This window comes from Podarcis erhardii, assembly GCF_964252035.2.
Source record: "Podarcis erhardii genome assembly, chromosome: 1".
In the NCBI taxonomy this organism is placed as follows: Eukaryota; Metazoa; Chordata; class Lepidosauria; order Squamata; family Lacertidae; genus Podarcis; species Podarcis erhardii.
Window position 1 is genome coordinate 89,148,526 of NC_138497.1, and position 21,017 is coordinate 89,169,542.

Genomic DNA, 21,017 nt, shown 5'->3' on the forward strand with positions numbered 1-21,017 from the left:
TGTTACTTCTGCAGCCCCAATAGCAAAAGCACTCAGTGCCCTCTTTGCCCTGGATGTCATTTTTGCCATGGAGGAGCACAAGTGCCCCTTTTGAAAAGAATCCAAGTATGGCTCCCATCTGCAGTGCCCACCCATCTTCTTAATGTGCCCCAAAGACAGTGACACAGCTTATAGATCTGTGTAGTCAATAGATTTCATATATCTATAGGCTGGGTTTTCTATGAGATTATAGATAGATAGGAATGTCCACCACTAAAATAGCAAGCCATGGGTCCAATGGTGAGTGACAGCATGGCTGGGTCAGGCAAGTTATGAACCTTCCTGAGTCCCTGGGGTCTTCAACTAGTGCCCAACCTTGCTGAACACTGGCAGCAGACCCACTTGCATTGGTGTTGAACCTAGTGGCGGAGCTTCATGCTCTGGCACCGGGGGGTGGAGAGCAGGTGGGGGTGGGGCTGGCACACATACCGAGGGTGTGGTGCACATCCTGGGGGTGTGGTGCGCCTCCTGAGGGGGTGTGGTGCTCAGCGCAGGCAGAGGGGCAGCCGCAATGGCACCCCGCCGGGATTGTGCTGCCAGGGGTGGTGCGCTCCCCCCTCACTACTCTTCCTCCACCAATGGTTCAACTTACCACCAGTCACCTTTATTGAATGATGCTATTACAGTATTCCAAGACAGGAATTCTCTCTCCTGTCTCCATACTGTTGGTACTCCCATAATTTTTTGTGTGTCTGATCTTAGACAACATTTCTCCACCTAAGCTAAAAGAAATCCCAGATGCTTTTGCCTTTATTAATAGAGAAAATAGCTCAGCCTCCTGGTCATCTGAGCTGACATTGCTGGGAATTTTTTTTTTTTTTTTATAAAAAATGTGGTACACCCCATTTCTCATATGATTCTGTCGAAAAGCCAGCATTCCCCCTAATCATCATAATAGGCTTCCACGAACTGACTCAGTCTTAATGGTCCATGTAAAAATCCATAAGTCTGTAGAAACAATAAGGTACAGGGAGAGGTTTTTATTTGGGTCCTGTTGTGGATGGCTGGAAAGGTATCCACGGGTAGTGCCAATTGGATGTGTGCATATATATATATTATATACTTTAACACCCTGAACCTTGGCAACATTTACTTGGAAGTAAATGTCGTTGATTTCATTGGAGGTTACTTCCAAGTAAGTGTGTGCACAGCCTAAGTCAGATAGATTGATTGTATTATTTTAAAACTTTCTGCGTCAATATCGTCTGTCACTGACCAAATACCTCATCTCATCCCCTCAGAGACTCTATAACCTAATCTGGCTGAGTCAGAGTACAGAGTTCCTGAAAGAGGTCCTATAAAAACTGAGCAATGGAAGTAAGCAAGAGAAAGACTACCCCTCCCTCACAAGCCTCATTCTCTCCTAAGTTGTTCCATGCAGGAAAGAGAGAGGGATCAAACTAATGAATCTGTTTTGTGGTCTCAAACTTCTAGGAAAAAATGCAATTCAGAAACAACAATTCCTTTTATTTATGAGTGCAGTTGGAGTAGCAGGATCTGTCACCCCTCAGATGGCAGATTTGTGGGTACCTCTAAAGGGAAAGAATTGTCATTATTCCCCTCACCATTTTAGCTTTCTGTCCCAATCATCAAGTCTTGGGATATTTCTGAGTTGTAGAAAAGCCAATGCTGTCTTTACAAAGAGGTTAACGGCTGATGTAGTAGGTTCATTGTGGGAAGGCCGTCAAAGTCTCACTTCCATGAAGCTCACTGTACTGCCAGAGGGGATCTAATTTGCTTCACAGGGCCGTCTGGAGATCACAAATGGGATGGACAAAACAACAACACATATAAAACAATCTGTACATTGAAATATCAGTGCACTTTTTTCTGGGGGTACGCAGGGGTACTCAGTACTGGCACGTTCCTCCTTTTTTAGAAGGAAAGCACTGATTAAAAGTGTGGCACCTACTGTAACAACTTCATGTATCAGCAACTTTCTTTTCTAGAAGTAAAGTACTGGAAATACTATACAGTGGTACCTCGGGTTAAGAACGTAATTCATTCCGGAGGTCCGTTCTTAACCTGAAACTGTTCTTAACCTGAGGTACTACTTTAGCTAATGGGGCCTCCCGCTGCCACACCGCCAGAGCATGATTTCTGTTCTCATCCTGAAGAAAAGGTCTTAACCTGAGGTACTACTTCCAGGCTAGCCGAGTCTGTAACCTGAAGCATCTGTAACCTGAAGCGTTTGTAACCTGAGGTACCACTGTATAACCACCATCAGCCCATAAACAGACATATTGTCTCTCTCTTTATCACACTTCAAGGCTCTAACGAGATACCTATCATTCCCATTTTATCATGTCGTTTCTTAAGGATGACCCAAGAACTCAGGAGTGACTTCTGACATTACCTCAAGGTGCAAATGAGTAGGCAGGAACTCAAGCAAGAGGGTTGTGTGCAGCCTATGCACTGAGATGCAGGCAGTGGCACCTCTTCAAGATATTCAAGAATTATTAGAAATGGGGTTAAATAACTCATATAGAAAATGCAGGCCATACACACCAGTCTGTCAAATAGTTTAGGTACCATTAAAACTTGGTGAGATAGTTATAAAATGTTGTCATAATCTACAAATTGCCCACTTTGCTTAATTCATTATAATAACCGAATCTGGCATTCCCAGGCACAGATTTTCAGTTATCATGATGGAGAATATGAGACGGATTGTATCTGGTACTATGTACACTGAATTTCATTGAGATCAGAACAGTTTTCCTCTCCCCACCCCCCGCCCTCATTATAGAATGCACTTTGAAGGGTTTATCTCTGGTAATGATAAAGTGGAAGTGAGTTTATTGATACGGATAAATCAGTGTGAGATCAGCTTTGGCCCCTTGCATTTGTCAAATCAGAAAGATGCTAATAAAAGACATCATTCCACCCAAAAGCGTTTTGAAATCCATGAGTGGAAAGCACAGTGTACAAGGCCATTTAATTCAGACCACTCATTAAATAGCCACAAACTGTTCTATTCTCTAAACTGAAGCAGACTAGAAAATAGAATGAGAGGCAAACAGCAGTTAAAAGATCCTCCCTCACTATCTCCTCTCCTCTACATCTACAGACTCCAGCTTATGACCCATACAATTAGTATATTTATATATTCCGTTCCTCTGCTTCCAAGTTCTGCATCCCTGCATATCCACCATAGATTGCAAGAGACTGTCACTTTGTTATCACTTCAGGTCTACAGATCAAACTGGTCTTGCCAAATCAAGGTACACATGTTTAATATGGCCACTGAGCACTTAAATACTTTCCAGGAGATGCTCCATTTAGTGTCTATTGATGTTTTTCAATACAGTGCTAAAAAGAGTGGCAAGGTAGGCAAGATACGACAAGGTGAGGAGGAGTGAAAGAGTTAAAAGCTTCCAGCTCTCCTGCACACAAACACACAGCCCAATGTTATTGCACCTTCTGCCAGTCTAACACTCTACATGTGTTCTTTACAGGGCAGGTATGCCAAACATGATAGTGATTAACTGATGTACTGCACCAGAGTTACAAACAAACTGGGAACAATATTTCTTAATACTTCCCTCTCACTCCCCCTCTCCTTTCCCCATGTGGGCCTTTGGTAGAGGCCACGCTATGTTATATTAGACTAGATTAAGGAAGCAGACAGCTGAATGCTTTAAGTCTGAGAGGCCTGGGCCGTGATTTTTACTGGTGGAATGCACTGTGGATATTCTCTCCTGGCTTCTTAAAAAATGGAAGAATGAAAATAGCTTAGATGTTTGAAAGGGCTTTATTTTCAACATGTCAGCCTGCCACAGACATTTTCTGGCAAAGCCTCATGCTGAGTCACTAAGGGGGAGTCTATGGAACCCAGCCTCTTGGATAATGACATTGTCCCAAGTGAATCTCCATCCCTCCCCGTCTCTCCCACTTCTTCATTCATCGTCATCATTTCCTCCACGGGTGCCACTAAATACCCTCTGTCTTGGAGCTCTTTGCTCTCCTACCTTTAAGGCTCACCAGGTTCTGGGAAATGGAGGGTCCGGAATGCTTTCTATTGACAAAGTGTGAGCCAGCTGCTCTGGGTCTCCCATTATTTCCCAACTTTTCCACTCATCTGCCTGTGAGCTGTGACCTCCCACAAACCCCTGTTGTAAATCTATACTGTCTTCCTCTTCCTCTTCCCTGGAAGGGTCAGGATGGGGAAGCAGTCTCCACCACTCCTCCTCCCCTGCCCAGTCCCTGAAATCGGGATTCCAGAACTTACAGCTGTCAGTTCTAAGGGAAGGCAGGCAATGATCCACAGCTCAGGTGTGGCTTGCTAGCTCAGGGAGAAGGCGTGTGATTTGTCAGCTGGAGTAGGGTCGGGACAGGTGAGGGTCACATGCCTCATCAAGCCCAGAAGGTATAAAAAGGAAAACCGTCCTGGCCAGGCCTGTGTGTTTTGAGGTACCCAAATGCCTTTTGCACCTCTGCAGTCCACTGGAATGGTTTCTTGCCCTTCCAAGAATCTGTGAGGGGCATAGTGAGTCTCGAATAGGCCAACACAAACTTGTGGAAATAGTTGGCGAACCCTTTGAACCTCTGCAGATCTTTCTTCATCTTGGGCACCTGCCACGAAACTACACTCTGCACTTTAGCAGGATCCATCTGCACACCCCCCACCACCAGGCATGAGGCAGCAACCCAGGAAATCTACCATTGAGATGCAGAACCAACATTTTTTCAACTTGGCATACAGCTACTGTTCTCACAGTCTCTTCAGCACCATTTTCATGTGACATACATACTGTTCTTGGTTCTCTGAATACATCAAGACGTCATTGAGGTAAACCACCATGAAACCGTCCACCACGCCTCTGAGTATGTAGTTGATGAAGGCTTGGAACACTGCTGTTTCTGACTGGAGTCCAAAGGGCATGACCAGATACTCAAAGCTGCCATACCTCCTTCTCTGATGTAGATTAAGTTCTATGTCCCTCTCAAATCCAACTTTGTGAAGACCTTCACTGACCTCACACTTTCCAATGAATCTCCAGTCAGCAGTAGAGGATGGTGCCTTTGATGATGATGCATTAACATTGAACAACATTAGTACTATTCAAATGGTTTCTGGGGTTCCAAGTTTAACAAACAACACAGTAAGTCATCAAATGAGAGCCATTGCTGTATCGCTTTATTTCACCACTTCTAATGGATTTAGGTAGCCAGTAGCCTCACTTACTCTGGGTTAAATGTTCTCCACAATGTTTCCTGCCTTATACTCAGTCGAATAAAAATGGTCCTTCTAACTCAGCATTGTCTACCCTGACTGGCAGTGTTTTCAAAAGAGTTTCCTTGACCTACTTGGAGGCCTTTTGCTGTAGCACTAAGCTATGGCCCTTCCTAAGGCAATCATCATAACATCCTATCTATGTACGGCTGTTAGTCCTCCAAGTGCTGTTGGGAACTCCGGCTCCCAATACCCACTGTCAGCATGACTTATGGTTAGGGCTGGGGGTGCTGTAATGTGACAACATCTAGAGGGTCACAACTTCCCTACACCTAACTTAGGATGTGAAAGACTCTCAAATGCACACAAGACAAAGGCATGTGGTGGGAGCTCAAAATATCACATGATGGAGTTTTTGGACAAAACGTCCCACCCCTTGTGCTGAAATCAGGAACCACCACATGAGGTCTGCTATCATGAAGTCTGTACTGGAACCAGTTTTGAAACTGCTGTCAAGTATTCCTTTGTGTGTGCTTGATCATGGCTCCCCTAACGGTCAGTTGACTGGCAGAGAGCAGCATTTAATTTTTTCTGAAACCAGCTTCCTTGCACTGGCAGATATTAGAAAAGATGTAGGAGGGAGGGAAAGAAGGAGGGAGGGCATGGAGAATGACATCTTGTCCATTTTTAGTTGTGCCAACATTCCGTTGTGTTTGAATGCCTGACAAGCTGGCGACAGAGGGAGATTTTTATCAGGTAAGTTATTACAGAGAACTGTCAGGTGAGTATGTGTGTGGTTGCTTTTTGGGTAGTTTGTTTTTCTCAAAACATAGTGAAAGTTTCCAAATCATTGCTACCAAAATGGAAGGAGGTGGAAAGGCTGCTTGTTCAAAGGGCTTTTGTTGTGCTATATATGCCATTATTTAAAATTTATTGCAAATGTGATGTGCTTTAGAAAGTTAGGTACATTAGCATTTCTCCTTTTTTAATAACCTGTGTGGGGCAACAGATTCATAAACTATATGAGATGGAGGACATTATGTGCCACTTAACAAGCTATTGAACACTCTCATCCAAATTCTCTGGGGCCTTCCAAATTTCCCAAGGTTTGAGTAATTGGATGGTTAAATAAGCAATAAATAATCCTTTATTTACTTGGCTATATATTAACTTTGGGCTACAATGAGAAGAGAATAGGAAGAGCAGTGAGAATTTGAACTTTCAATGCCTGTGTATAATGGAGCACAGGTCCAAACCACCCAGCCAGCCTGAGATAAGGCCTCACAAGCCTGGGCAGGAGAAAAACTCAGGTAGCTTCCCTTTCACATTGCAACATGGTGGACTACCTTCTCTCAGCCATGAGGCAGCTACTGGGTTTTTCCCTTGCAGGAAGAGAAGGGAGGGTCTACCAGCAGCCAATAGGTAGCTGGAATTCCAAGGACAACGTTTGGGCTTCCTTCCCATATAGTTGTATTGCTTGTTGAACTCTAACTATATCATCGTCATTTCATTTTATTATTTAAATTGAATTACTATGACTTTTTATTATTGCTTTTTTGATAGAAGGAAATTGCTTTGGAGGTCAGCTAGTGATGGAAAGTGGTATTCAACAGTTTTAAAGAAATAAATATGAGGGAGGATGAGGAACTTGTTTGACTACATTCTAAGGGGAGACCAGGTAGCCTGAGTCATCTGATGAGTTATGACTCACTCTGCAGATTCCGCTCCCCCTATGAGAATGCCGGTTCAAGTCTGAGTTTAAACGTAATTGGGAGAACTGAAACAAAGAAACAAATTTATGCAATCATATTTCCCGCCCCCCATTCCTAGCCTGAGAGGGCTCCACCCTGGATATCATAGTGTTAGAGCCATCACAGTACCCCAAACATTCCATGTAGGTGCTACGATACGAGGAGAAGGAAAGATGGCTCTTTTAGAATTGGAAAGAAGATTATTAGCTTCACCAATACCATTATTTATAAGAAGCCACATTCTTGATGAATGTACTAAACTCATCTGGAAAACCAGATTATTATTATTATTATTATTATTATTATTATTATTATTATTAATATCCCGCCCTCCCCAGCCGAAGCCGGGCTCAGGGCGGCTAACAACAATAAAACAGTACAAAAGTACAACACAAACAACACTCTAAAATCATTCATTATAAAATTAATTAAATTCAAGCCACTGGCCACCATTGGGCCAGAGCTCCGTGAAGATTGCCGAGGGAGGAAGTCAGGCTGTGCCCTGGCCTGGCGGAACAGCTCTGTCTTGCAGGCCCTGCGGAAAGATGTCAAGTCCCACAGGGCCCTAGTCTCTTGTGACAGAGTGTTCCACCAGGTCAGAGCCACAGCCCAAAAAGCCCTGGCTCTAGATGAGGCCAGCCTAACTTCTCTGTGGCCTGGGACCTTCAAGATGTTTTTATTTGAAGACCGTAAGTTTCTCTGTGGGGCATACCAGGAGAGGCAGTCCCGTAGGTATGAGGGTCCTAGGCCGTATAGGGCTTTATTTTTTTATATTTTTTTTAAATATTTTTTATTGAGTTTCTTTTCTTATAATCCAGGTCATACAGAAAAAAGAAAGAAAAAATAGAGAGAAAAAAAGAAAAAACATAAAAAAACAAAAAAAATTTCAACTTTTCTTAATATTTTTTAACAAACTAACTGGACTTCCCCGCATCCTCCAAACCCTGCATTCTTTGTAATACAAACATCAGCAATTTGTTACCTTATTTCATAACTTACTGTATCTTTCGATTTATCATGTTTCTAAGTTCAGAATGTTATATCCCAATTCTTATATATTTAAATTAAACATAATAAAATTATTTCATAATTCCACCTCTTAATTCTTATACCTTAATTTTCATTTCACCTATTAAAGTTGCTGAAGCTAAAATTTCCTAAATCGTGCATTTTCTTAACATTCATACAACTTATAATGTTTTTGCAAATAGTCCTTAAATTTTTTCCAGTCCTCTTCCATTGTTTCTTCTCCCAAGTCTCGGATTCTGCCAGTCATTTCGGCCAGTTCCATATAGTCCATCAACTGCATCTGCCATTCCTCCAGTGTGGGTAAATCTTGTGTCTTCCAATGCTTTGCGATAAGAATTCTTGCTGCTGTAGTAGCATACATAAAGAAAATTCTATCCTTCTTTAACACTTTCTGGTCCACAATGCCCAGAAGAAAGGCCTCCGGTTTCTTGGGAAAGGTATACCTAAATACCTTTTTTAACTCATTGTAAATCATCTCCCAGAAGGCTAGGCCGTATAGGGCTTTAAAGGTTAAAACCAGCACCTTAAACCTGATCCTGTACTCCACCGGGAGCCAGTGCAGCTGGTATAGCACCAGGTGAATGTGATCTCGCAGCGAAGACCCCGTAAGGAGTCTCGCTGCAGCATTCTGCACGCGCTGGAATTTCTGGCTCAGTCTCAAGGGCAGCACCACGTAGAGCGAGTTACAATAATCCAGTCTGGAGGTGACTGTCACGTGGTTCACAGTGGCTAGGTCAGGGCGAGAGAGGTAAGGAGCCAACTGCTTAGCTTGGCGGAGATGGAAAAATGCCGCCTTTGTTATAGCTGCAATCTGCGCCTCCATGGAAAGGGAGGTGTCGAAGATTACACCCAAACTCTTAACGGACGGTGCTGGCACTAATTGCGCCCCCACAAGAGATGGGAGTTGCCCCCCCATCCCATATTGTCCCGTCCCAGCCACAGGACCTCTGTCTTCAAAGGATTTAGCTTCAACCGGCTCCCATGTAACCATCCAGGCACAGCTTCCAGACATCTGGTCAGTGTGTCTGGGGCCGAGTCAGGATGGCCATCCATCAACAGATAGAGTTGGGTGTCATCGGCATACTGATGGCAACCCAGCCCAAAACTCCGGACAAGCTGGGCGAGGGGGCACATAAAGATGTTGAAAAGCATCGGGGAGAGTATCGCACCCTGAGGTACTCCACACACCAAGGAGTGGCGTGATGACAATTCCCCCCCAAGCACCACCCTCTGTCCCCGACCAGAGAGAAACGAGCGCAGCCATTGAAGGACTGTGCCCTGGATCCCCACGTTGGCAAGGCGGTGGTCCAGAAGTTCGTGATCGACCATGTCAAAAGCTGCTGACAGATCTAGAAGAATCAGCAGCCCCGACCCGCCTCAATCCAGCTGTCTACGAAGATCATCTGTTAGGGCAACCAGAGCCATCTCGGTCCCATGACCAGCGTGGAAGCCGGACTGGAATGGATCCAGAGCCTATGTTTCATCCAGAAACCCACCAAGCTGTTCAGCAACCGCTCTCTCAATCACCTTACCCAGGAACAGAAGATTCGAAACTGGGCGGTAATTGGATAGATCTAAAGGATCTAATGATGTTTTCTTTAAGAGAGGGCGCACCACTGCCTCCTTCAGTTCCCCTGGGAATGTCCCCGTGCCAAGGGACAAATTGATGATATCCCCCAGGAGGGCCCGTACCTCGTCTGGACACGCTCTAATCAGCCAAGACGGGCACGGGTCGAGAGGACAGGTGGTGGGCTTTCCAGCTCGGAGGAGTCTGTCCACATCGGCTGGGGATATCCAGTCAAAGTGGTCCAATACTGAACCCGAGGACAGTCGAGGGGCCTCCAGTTCCTTTATTGTATCCAAATTGGCAGGGAGGTCATGGCGGAGCAACAAGACCTTCTCTGCAAAAAAGCTCGCAAATGCCTCACAGCTGTGTGACAAATTGTTATTTAAATTTGGCTGTCCCTCAAGGGACGTTAAAGACCTGATTATACTAAATAATTGCGCCGGGCGAGAGCTAGCGAATGCAATGGAGGCCGAGAAGTAAGACTTCTTAGAAGCCTTCACCGCCATCTCGTAGGTTTTCATAAAAGCCCTATAAGATGTTCTTGAGGCTCCGTCACAGGCACCCCGCCATACTCGCTCTAGCCATCTGAGGTCCTGCTTCATTTTCCGGAGCTCCTCGGTAAACCAGGGAGCCCGGTTTCTGCGGGGTCGCAGAGGGCGCTTCGGTGCGATCTCATTGATGGCTGCCAGGAGCTGGATATTCCAGCCCTCAACAAGCTCAGTCAATGAGTCGCCAGGGGGAGCAAGGTCCCGCAAGGCTTGGCGGAATCTATCAGGGTCCATCAGCCTCTGCAGGCGAGCCCAAATCAGCTCGCCACCTAAGCAGGGTGGGGGTGGAAAGTCAATCCTGGCTTTCAGAGCGTAGTGATCAGACCATGGCACCTTCATCGAAGGAGACATGATCACATCTATACCTACACCAAAGATCAAATCCAGCGTGTGGCCTGCTTGATGTGTGGGGCCCAAAACAAACTGGGAGAGCCCTAGTGTTGCCATGGAAGACACCATGTCCAGAGCCTGTGAGGAGGGAGTGGCATCAGCATGGATGTTGAAGTCCCCCAATACCAATAGGTTAGGGAACTCCAAGGCCCAGCCGGCCACCGCCTCCAATAGGCCTGACAGGGTGGCTGCTGGTGCGCTAGGTGGCCGGTACACCAGCCAGACAGCCAAGCTCTCCTCGGAGCCCCACACTAGGCCAACACATTCAATGCCAGGGATCGATGGCGATGGTAGAGCCCTGAAAGGACAATCTTCCCGGATTAATAATGCCACCCCTCCCCCCTGGCCCACAGTCCGGGACTGGTGGAGGACAGAGAAACCCGGGGGCACCATCTCTCGTAAGGTAACTGTTGCCCCTTCGCGCACCCAGGTCTCTGTCACACAAGCCAGGTCGACCCCCTGCGAGATAAAGAAATCTCGCAGGGTGGCGGTTTTGTTGCCTATAGACCTGGCATTGCACAGCACCAGTGACAGACGTGAGTAATCCTTGCTCACCCTCCCCTCGTCCCTCGGGATGAGGTGCAGATTGGAAGGGGTACGAGCATATCCATATCTCGATCCCCTTTACCTATAACATCTGCCCCCACCGACATACCTCCCTCGCCCCTCCACGGTAGCAATCCCAAGCCTCATAGTAGCCTCCATTGATGGCAATTAATGTTATTCTTTCACAGCCTAAAACAATAAAACCTTAAAACAATAAAAACAAAAAACAAAAACGACCCAGAAAACAATAAAACAATACAAATAAAAACTGCAAAAATTACAAATTCATCGAAATCTAACAAATTCCCAAGCCCACCCAAACATCCATCCCACCCCCATATATAAAAATCTAAAGGGAAAGGAACATTTTAAAACATGTTAAAAAGAACTCTGCACCCCTCCGGGTCGTCCTGGGCAGTAGCAGCATCAGTGGCAACAACCGTCCCTGTGAGGCCCCACCTGGGCCAGATAGTAAGTGGCAGGAGCAGTCCTTGTGAGGCTTCAGGTCCCGCCCTGGGCCAGGTGGAAGTGGCAAGAGCAGGGCCCTCAGACACTCACAGGGGAGTGGCAAGAGCAGGGCCCTCAGACACTCACAGGAGATGAGAGGGTAACAGAAATATTCGTGCAGAGACCATTTGTATGTGACCTCAATATTACATGAAATTGCAGTGGTACCTTGGGTTAAGAACTTAATTCGTTCCGGAGGTCTGTCCTTAACCTGAAACCACTTTAGCTGATGGGGCCTCCTGCTGCCGCATGATTTCCGTTCTCATCCTGAGATACTACTTCCGGGTTAGAGGAGTTTGTAACCTGGAGTGTCTGTAACCTGAGGTACCACTGTATTAATACTTTCCAAACAATAAACATGTATCAATTTGCATCTTTAAGTGAAAATATCCTTTTGATTAGCCTAGTTTAATGTCTCAAATAAAATGGCTTAATAATGTAAAGAGCATGTGCACTGCTGTTGCTAGACTATACCTGATTTGCAGATCTAAGGTTTGCACAGAATGTTAAATTGGATCCATGCAAAAGCCATACAAATAGTGACATACTCACCAGGGAGCTGCATGCCCCATTACTCTGCATCTATGACACACGCTCAGTTATATAGATGTGTGATTATTTTACCTTGGACTTAGCCATTGGCTTCCGGAAAGTAGAGAGACATCCAAAGGGTTGTCCAAAGATTCCTTGTCTTGTTCCGTGAGTTCAGCATGACGCCTTTTAGTCTCCGCAATTCCCCCTGCACTTTTCAAAGGCTAATGGATTTGATTTTGGCAGATATTCAGTGGGCCACATGTTGGGTTTATCTGGATGATGTGATTGTTATTGGGAGAACTTTCCAGGAACATTTAAATTGCCTGGAGGATGTGTTTAACTGGCTTTCAGCAGGCTGGTTTTGAAAGCACAAGGCCATCCAACTGTGACTTGTTATAGTCCCAGGTGCAAGGCCCCAGCCACATCATTTCTTCACAAGGGCGTCTTCCCAGATCCTGCCAAGATCAATACCATTAATAAACACATGGCCCACACCGCCAATGGCGGCAACGGAGACAGGCTTTCGGAAGCTTACTCTGTGCATCTGAGTTCTGGTTTTGCTTTGGCTGATGCATTTATATGCCCTTGCCAGAAAGAAAGAAAGAAAGAAAGAAAGAAAGAAAGAAAGAAAGAAAGAAAGAAAGAAAGCTAGTCATTCAGGAAAATTTCAGTGTGTTCTACCATACAGCATAAAGTTTCGAATATGGCTTTCTGGGCCAAATTGTGGCAACTGACACAAATTCATTTCGTTTGCACCATTCGCCATGGCCTGTGCTTTTGATAACATTTGGAATAGTTTATCAAGAACAAATGGAGAGAAGGAAAATATGGAAGGGCAGCAGGACCCATAACCCAGAGCAGAGCCACACCATACATTGAAAGCACATCCTGTGCACATTTAAAGCACCTGACTTCCCTTGCAAGAACCTTGGGAGCTGTAGTTTTAGTCTCACAGGGCTATGATTCCCAGCATTATTAACAAACTACCATTCCCAGGATTCAGGGTGGGGTGGAGGAATAAGATACAGTACTTTAAATGTGTGGTGCTGATCTGCTCAATGTGCCTAGATGTAGGAAGCTTCAGGTTCAGACCCTAACATCTCAATTTAAAAGGGTCTCAAGTAGCAGAACTGGGGGAAACCGCTAACATAAAATAAAAATAAGAATGACTGTGAAGAAATTTACATCTCAACTGTTCAGCAGTCTCATAGCTATTGTACACATTCTAAAATGCCCTGATGATGGAGAGTCTCTTTGGTTGGCTTGAAATGCATTGGATACTCTTGCTACATTAGTCATTAAAAACTTAGGGCTCGCCCATACTTCTCTAGAAACTTCTCTAGTAGTTTTCTGCTTGCACCCTGCTTTTTAGGCACAGGTCTAAGTGGTATTCCCTTTGCCTCACCACTTTCCCCAGAAAAACCTATGATTTAATAGGTTTAACTCAATTTCAGCTTGTTCCAATTCAGAGCTAGTTTTCCCAGAGAAAAGCAGTGGGGCAAATGTTGGTTTACATAAATTGGTTACATATATTGCAAGCATGGGATAAGTACCTCTGTCTTTGACAGCATGGTGGTGCAGCCCTTTTTGCTCCTTACGATACTGTGGGTGCTTGAGAAAATGTAGGCTAATCATCTAAAATGCACATGAAAACATGTATTGAAATGGATGTACTAATTCTTTTCTACAAAGCAGAATTAAGAAGAGGGCTGAATTTTAAGGTTTTCCAGATTTTTATGATGACCTCATTATTTAAATTTAAAAAGATAGGAAATAAGTGCTACTGGCTTTTAATGACTATTTTGCATCAAAATAAAAAAAATCCTTCCAGTAGCACCTTAGAGACCAACTAAATTTGTTATTGGTATGAGCTTTCGTGTGCAAGGTATCTGAAGAAGTGTGCATGCACACAAAAGCTCATACCAATAACAAACTTAGTTGGTCTCTAAGGTGATACTGGAAGGAATTTTTTAATTTTGTTTTGACTACGGCAGACCAACACAGCTACCTACCTGTATCTTGCATCAGTTCAGCAAGAGAGGTCAACAGGTATAAGCAGACTCCTGTATGCATTGCTGATGAGAATGGGAATGTGTATATGGATCTGAAGCAGTCATGATGCCCAAACTCTTAATTATGGTATTCTGAATACCAATCTGCCTGGCTCAGAAGCAATACGAACTGAAATTATTCCCTTCAAAGCTCATCTGTGGCTTGGAATGGAGAAGAGATTTTTCACTTGTGCAGATTTTTAATATGGATATTTTTAGTTCAAGTCCTGGACACCAATCACACAGGGATGGGCAACTTGCTGCACCAAGGGGTGGGTATCCTGAAGTAGCTGAAAACCAAAAATTAAACTGGATCCTCCTTTCCCTTTGGTAGCATGGTTGCAGGTATTGAGAGTGAGGGGACAAAGCCTGAGCTTTCTGAAACCCCTTTATTTTCTGGCACGGCAGCAGAAAGGACTATGCCTGCCAGAGTTCTCCCAGCCATTTAAAACAGAAGAATCCTGTTCCTTACACTGAATTCAACAACTTTGAACTTGGTGCAAGAATCATCCTCTGTTAAGGGGATGTTTTGAGCCCTATAATCAAGGCAGGCCACCTTCTGCAGGGATGGCATTATTTTCTTCTCCAAGAGCAGTGGTTTCGAGCTTATCTCTGCGGTTCTCCTGGGACCATATGGATCCAGCACACTTTCAGAGCCAACAAAGCAATGGTTTTGCATATGCCCTATTATTTCCATGCTGGGTTCTTTTCCTATTCAAGTGTGCCGGGGGGAAATAACGTAAATAAAAACCCACATAAATATACCCAAATATACCCAGCGTCCAACTACTATCAAATGTTAAAAGATGTGGGGCTAGGAGAGAATCATTGCAGCCTCATCAGTAGGGTCATTCTGTCCTTTGCAAACCACTTAGAGGTTTTATTTATAGTGAAGCGCTGTACAAATTCTGTTAAACTAATAAAATTAATTCTGAACGTTCAGGCTGTTTCTTCCCTTCTGACCTTTATTCTTTAGAAATCTGTTCTTTAAAGTGGCAGTTCAAGCAAGCCAACTGATTTCATATTGACTCCAAAGGACTTCCTTCCCACTCCTCCCCCCCCCCCATGCCCCACGCCACTGGCTTTATAGATATTGACTTCAGATTAAAAAAGACTAGTAGCAAATTATATAGTTCATGCAGTCTGCATGCAGCAGGATTTTCTGGAAAAGCTGGCTCCAGCGAGTCTGGCACTCCGTATCATTAGAAATATTTAAAGCCACTCTTTGGAGCCACGCAGATGGCAATGAACTTATCTGGAACTGCCTTAACTCTGTCGAGGCAGCTGGTGTCTTGAACGCTGCGAGCTCAGACAGTTGTGGCAAAAGGGCCATTGCTTTCGTGATGTTTCCCTTTTCAAATATCAAGCTTTGAGGTTGGCATTTAAAAAGAGAGAGCCTGGGATGTTGCTTCTTTAAATTATATGATTTGGGGATCAATGAGGGTGAACAAAAAATGAATCATCTCGGGAACAGTTCAAAAAGAAATAAAAAAGAAATCACAAACTGATTTGGGAATGTGGATCAATGAAACATGAGAAATTGAGAGAAACCAAAGATAACAGGTTTGCACATCCCTAGGTCTGAGTTATATGAAGGAGTGCAGGCCCGGCCACACATTAATATCACCCCTCTTTGTTTGCTCTGCAGCCTGATCAGCAGAACTGCTGGGGAGAAGGCCTTTTTTGTGGTGACCCCATGACTATGGAATTCATTGTCTACTGACCTCTGGAAAGCTACCACATACCAGCCCTTTAGAAGATCCTTATAGACATATTTATTGTTTCAGGTGATCTGTGCATGAAGAATATTTCCTTCTTTGTATTTCTTTTAGCTAATGATTCAGGGTTAGGGTGTGAGCTTTTCAGTATTGTTGCCTTATTAATGCTGTTGATGCTGTAGAGAAACTGTTCTGTTTTGTATGTTTATTCCATTAATTTTATTCTATTTTTCATTTTACCATTGTTGAAGCTGTAATTTTATATTGTTATTATGCAAGCCACCATGACAGAGTTGTCTGCTGAAAGGCTGTACACACACACACACACACACACACACACACACGTAAATAAGTAACTAAATCAGTGTACATATAAATCTAAGCTTAATGGCGCAGGTAATCTGACCTGCAACTCTGCTCACCCATACTGTGGCTGGTCTGAAACAGGAATGGGGAAATTGTATACATGGACTGCCAGATGTTGTTGGACATGCTGAAGCTGATGGAGACCCACAACATGTGTAGGGCCACAGGTTCCTCATCTGCAACCCAAAAAGGGAGGGGATGGAGAGAGGGGATGGAGAGAGATGATTGCCTGGATCTGATGCTTTTCTAGGCTGCAGTCCTTTGCACCCTTCCCTGGAGTAAGTCCCACTAAATTTAGTTGCACTTAGTTCTACTAAGTAGACATGAATAGAATTCCACTATTACTTAGACATTTCTATCCCACTTTTTATATATATAAATTCATATTAGCTTACAAAACAGACTTCAAAAACAATTAATTACAGTAATAGGCAATTCAAACATCATGAAAACAAAAGGGTTGTGCAATACAAACAGGTTAAGACAAGGAAACCAGGATATAATTTGGCTTTTTATATACCTATCTCAAGGCATTCTGTGCCTCTTTATTGACTCAGGCGATTCAGTCTCACACCTATGACTACTGCCTTCAGTTAAGCTCCCCGAACAAAACCATACACAAAGCCTCCTTCTCTCTCTCTCTCTCTCTCTCTCTCTCACACACACACACACACACACACACAAACACACCACACCTTTCCTAAACTTGCTAATATTCTAAGGAATAACTACTAAGAAATGAATCACAGGATGACCCGGATATGCAGTGATCTCAAATCTACTGTTGGGTTCATATATATTTGTGTTTGCAGCCTCTCTCATGGGCAACAATAGCCCAGAGACTTGAACACATAGCCACAGTTACTTGCACTCCCCAAACCACACCCTGGAAACAACAGCTCTGCCATCAACATGGATCTCATCATGGCATCTCCTCTCATCCAACCCAATTTGTGTTCCTTCCTCTGAACATATAAAGTATTTGCAGAACTTTGCTGTTAGAGGAATTGGACATGGAGGAAGGGGTTAATTTCCTTCATGATCACAAATCATCTGTGTATGAGATGGGCTAATGTGGAACTTATTTCTAAGTTAAACAAGCATGGGCTACAATCCTAAGCATGCTTACTGGTGGGGTAAGCCCCTCTGAACTCAACGGGACTCACTTCTTAAGTATGCTTAGATCCATACTGTACATCAGCTTGGGTAGTTGGGAGCCAAACTTGTGTGGTTGTGGGTCTGTTCTTTGTTTGTATTTTACACTTGGAGGCTATTGTCACACTTTTTCTTATAGAATGTTTTTTATTTCAGTATGATTTCTGTTGGAAAGGCCCTTTTTTTTTTTAATGCACACCACTTCTAAACGACTATAATACAAACCCAGCTGTCCTTGTTACTTGCGTTAATATAGTTCCATTTTATATGGTGATGGGCTTTGCCTAAGGGCTGGGCTGCATGGCTCCGAATTCCCTGTTTGTCAGCATTTTGCAAATACGACATTTTCCATGGCAGAGTGTAAGGAATTTCATAAATTTGCTGAATGGATAAAGTAAGTGCGATGCAAAACAGTTCTGGGGACATGACAACAATCTTGCACAGATCTAGTTATGATTGTTATTACAAATAATATTTTATTTCTTGGACACTGCCTATGTGCAAAGGGCCAGGCGCTCTTTTTCAGCTTCACCCCTCACACATTCATTCTGCATGTGGAACGAAAGGGCTCCTATTTCTATCTCTTCAAACCCTTGATTCAATAAGTGACCACCATCCTTATAGTAGCATCAAAGCCTATCCTGCATGCATGTATTGCGGGCAGCTCAGGGGTGGGCCAGCCTATTTTACCACCTGAGGCAAAATGGGTAAGTGCTGACCTGTGTCCCTGCTAAAGCCCCACTTACCTAGCTTGTGTGGTGGTGACTTCAGGGTTCCATCATGATCTTGCAAGAGTCCCATGAGAACCTGCAAGATCCCCCCAAAATTTCATAAGATTCCATGGGGCTATTGTGCTATCCCACCACAACCCAGAAGCTGCTACTTCTTGCTTCTCCAGTGGTGGTGCCCATAGCTGCGACCCCCTGGATTCTGCTGCCTGAGGCAGCTGCCTCAGTCTGCCTCATGAGTGGACCAGCTCCTCTGCTACCTCATTTCAAACTTAACAAGTATCCAGCCTGAGGCCTGTGGTTTCTACAAGACCAATTCCTATGTAAGCTTGGGGAAAGAGACAGCAGGGGAGGCACACAATGGAAGGCTAAAAACAGGGCCATTCCAAATCATACCTGAACTTCAGAGAATTCTGGGCTCAAGTAGAGAGGGGTACGGGGGTCCCAACCATCCACGTAAACCCCCAGCACCATCACTGCTAGTGTCACTTCTATGGATGACAAGAAGGCCTCCAACTAGCAAAGGAAAAATGAATTTGCTTTGACCTAAGACTTGGCTAGAGGGGTGGGGAAGCAAGCTGCAAAAGCCATATATGTTTTTATTTTATTTTATTTTATTTAAAAAATAATTCTTTGTTCTTCTACCATAGAAAAATTAAAAAGAAAAGTAAAACCCTTAGCTCTTGCAAAACCTGGTCAGAATTCGCCATTGAGAAACAGATGCCAGGCCTAGTTTTCCATCTCCAATATTCTGATGCTTCAACACCATTTTTAAGGAACACTTGACCTCAACCTATCAGGGATCACATATTGAAAGGCATGATGCCACAGTGCCACATAGACAATTAAATTAAAACTAATTATTTGTCCTTATATTACATGGGGGTGGGGGAGGTTGAGACAACTATGCAGCCTTTGCAATAGCAGCATTGCCTGAATTGCTCTGCTGTACCTGGGGTACACCATGACAGCTTTCTTGCAGTGCAGTGTGGGAAAAGAGGGTTCGCTGACCTTGGCAGTAGGATATGCTGCATTATAATGAAAAGGTTTGTGGCCTTCAGAGCTCTGCCCCTTCTGAGATATTCTCTCCAAAAAGAAGTCTCTTTCTGGAGGCATGAAAATGTTCATAAAAGTGAGCTTCCCTCACTTCTTGTCCACATTAGCAGATACTACAAAGTATCTCATTAGCAAATGCTTTTTTGCTGGTCTCTAACTGAACTAGAGAAAGCAAAGAAGACTCAGGCTGCTGCAATTCAATGCACATTTCATCTGGTTTTGTTTTGTTAAAGTCCAATGAAAGTGGTCATTAACTTGCCCAGATAGTAGAGAATAATTCAGAGTTTTGGGGCAGCCTTCTCTCTTATCTCCCTTCAGTTTCAGCTAGATGCTTAGTAAGAAAAGCATTGTGAATTCTTCTTTTTCCCTTTTTAATAGGTGTAGTTCTCATGCATTCCTTCCTTACTCTGATGAAAACTTCTGTGGAGCATTTCATGTTAATTCATCTGGATCTTCACAGCTCCGTAGGTGATCTGGGCAGATTTTACATGTGCATTTATGACACTGGAAGTCCAGAATCTTTGTTACACTTCAGTCTTGCCATTGTGCATTCAAGTACACATATGAATAACGTATTTCTAGTAAACCACTTTCAATTCAAGCCTATTGCACATTTATCCAGAAGTAAGTTCAATAATGTATACTCAGGGAAGCATACAAAGATAAACTTGCCAAAAGAGGCTGTACCACATATTCACTTTCTTTTCTTTTCTTAAATAACCACAGTTTAATTAAAAAGAACAGCAGTCATACAAGGTCTTAAAAATGTGAACAACATCACACACAGTTTTGCCCCTCTGGTACAGATGGGCTGGCAAAGCAACCCTTATAGACACTTGGTCCTCTTCTATGTCTGAGGCGTAGATCAAAAACCATTCCAGTCCAGCCCTGTCCCTTGCTTGTTGCAGAGAAGTTCTGAGCAGAGAAGAGGTGTTCTCTCTCCTGGGCATAGCAGCTTTGTCAGCATCTGAAAGCTGTTATCACATGTCCCATCACCACCCCACCCTTCGTAATCTCTCCTCTAGGCTAAAGATGCCTAATTCCTCCAGTATCTCCTCATATGTTTTGCATTCTAACGTGACTGCAATGTGTTATGTTGTACGGAGTCCAGCTCAATGGAGTCACTTGGAAGAAGACAGGGAATACAATGTGTGAGGGTGACGGTGGTCTTGAAAAGGCAGTCCTTCCCTTTAATGAAATGCACACAATGTTCTCAGTCTCTGAAGCATTTGCTGGATGAAATGTAATCCGGAACTCATTTGGGATGTGGTTATGTCATCTCAGAACATGCGGAAATTGCAGCGTGATGCGTCGGGGAATAGTGGTGCTGCGTTAAAAGACGAGGGGGTGCCAGGTGAACTGGGAGCCAAATTCAGCGGCTGAAACTCCATGCAGCTCTAACCAATTGTGGCACACGCCTTCTGCTGCCCTTCCTTATATAAAGAGACACGCATCCCACCCAATTTGCCGGTTCCATGTTAACCTGTCAAGACTGAACCACATGGTCAAAAATCAGCACATAGCAAATGCATTGCATGCTCCTCTGATGGTGTGGCTGTATGGGCAGTCTGTCATCATACAATGAAATCCTTCTTTCTTTCTTTTTTTACTCATCACACAGGGTGATAAGTGGTAAAGAAAAATAAGGTTCTGGTAACTTTAAAAGTTGTATATTAGGAGTGGGTGAGGGAGTTTGGGTATCAGTTTTTCCCAGCATGACAAGTTATATCAGCCAAATTCCCCTCATTTGCAGTAGAGATATGGCTGCCCCATGTTTGCTAAGGAAGAGAAATGTTTATTATGACGAACACATTTTGAGTAATGACTCTTTGGGCCCTTCCAGTTGACCTATTTAC

General features: G+C 43.9%; 1 long non-coding RNA gene across 5 annotated transcripts; it reads right to left on the reverse strand.

Moving 5' to 3' along the window:
* Positions 1-1,526: 1,526 nt before the first annotated feature.
* LOC309337109 lies at positions 1,527-18,705 on the reverse strand. Of its 5 annotated transcripts, none has more exons than XR_014154111.1 (4): positions 16,743-18,705; positions 16,279-16,398; positions 12,178-13,722; positions 1,527-1,790 (listed from the first exon to the last, which is right to left on the reverse strand). It is a non-coding gene; the product is annotated as an uncharacterized lncRNA (long non-coding RNA). The 5 variants fall into 5 exon arrangements; XR_014154112.1 differs by lacking the exon at positions 1,527-1,790 and having other exon boundaries at positions 11,776-12,671; positions 13,641-13,722; positions 16,263-16,398; positions 16,743-18,704; XR_014154113.1 differs by lacking the exon at positions 1,527-1,790 and having other exon boundaries at positions 11,776-12,671; positions 13,641-13,722; positions 16,743-18,702.
* Positions 18,706-21,017: the final 2,312 nt, after the last annotated feature.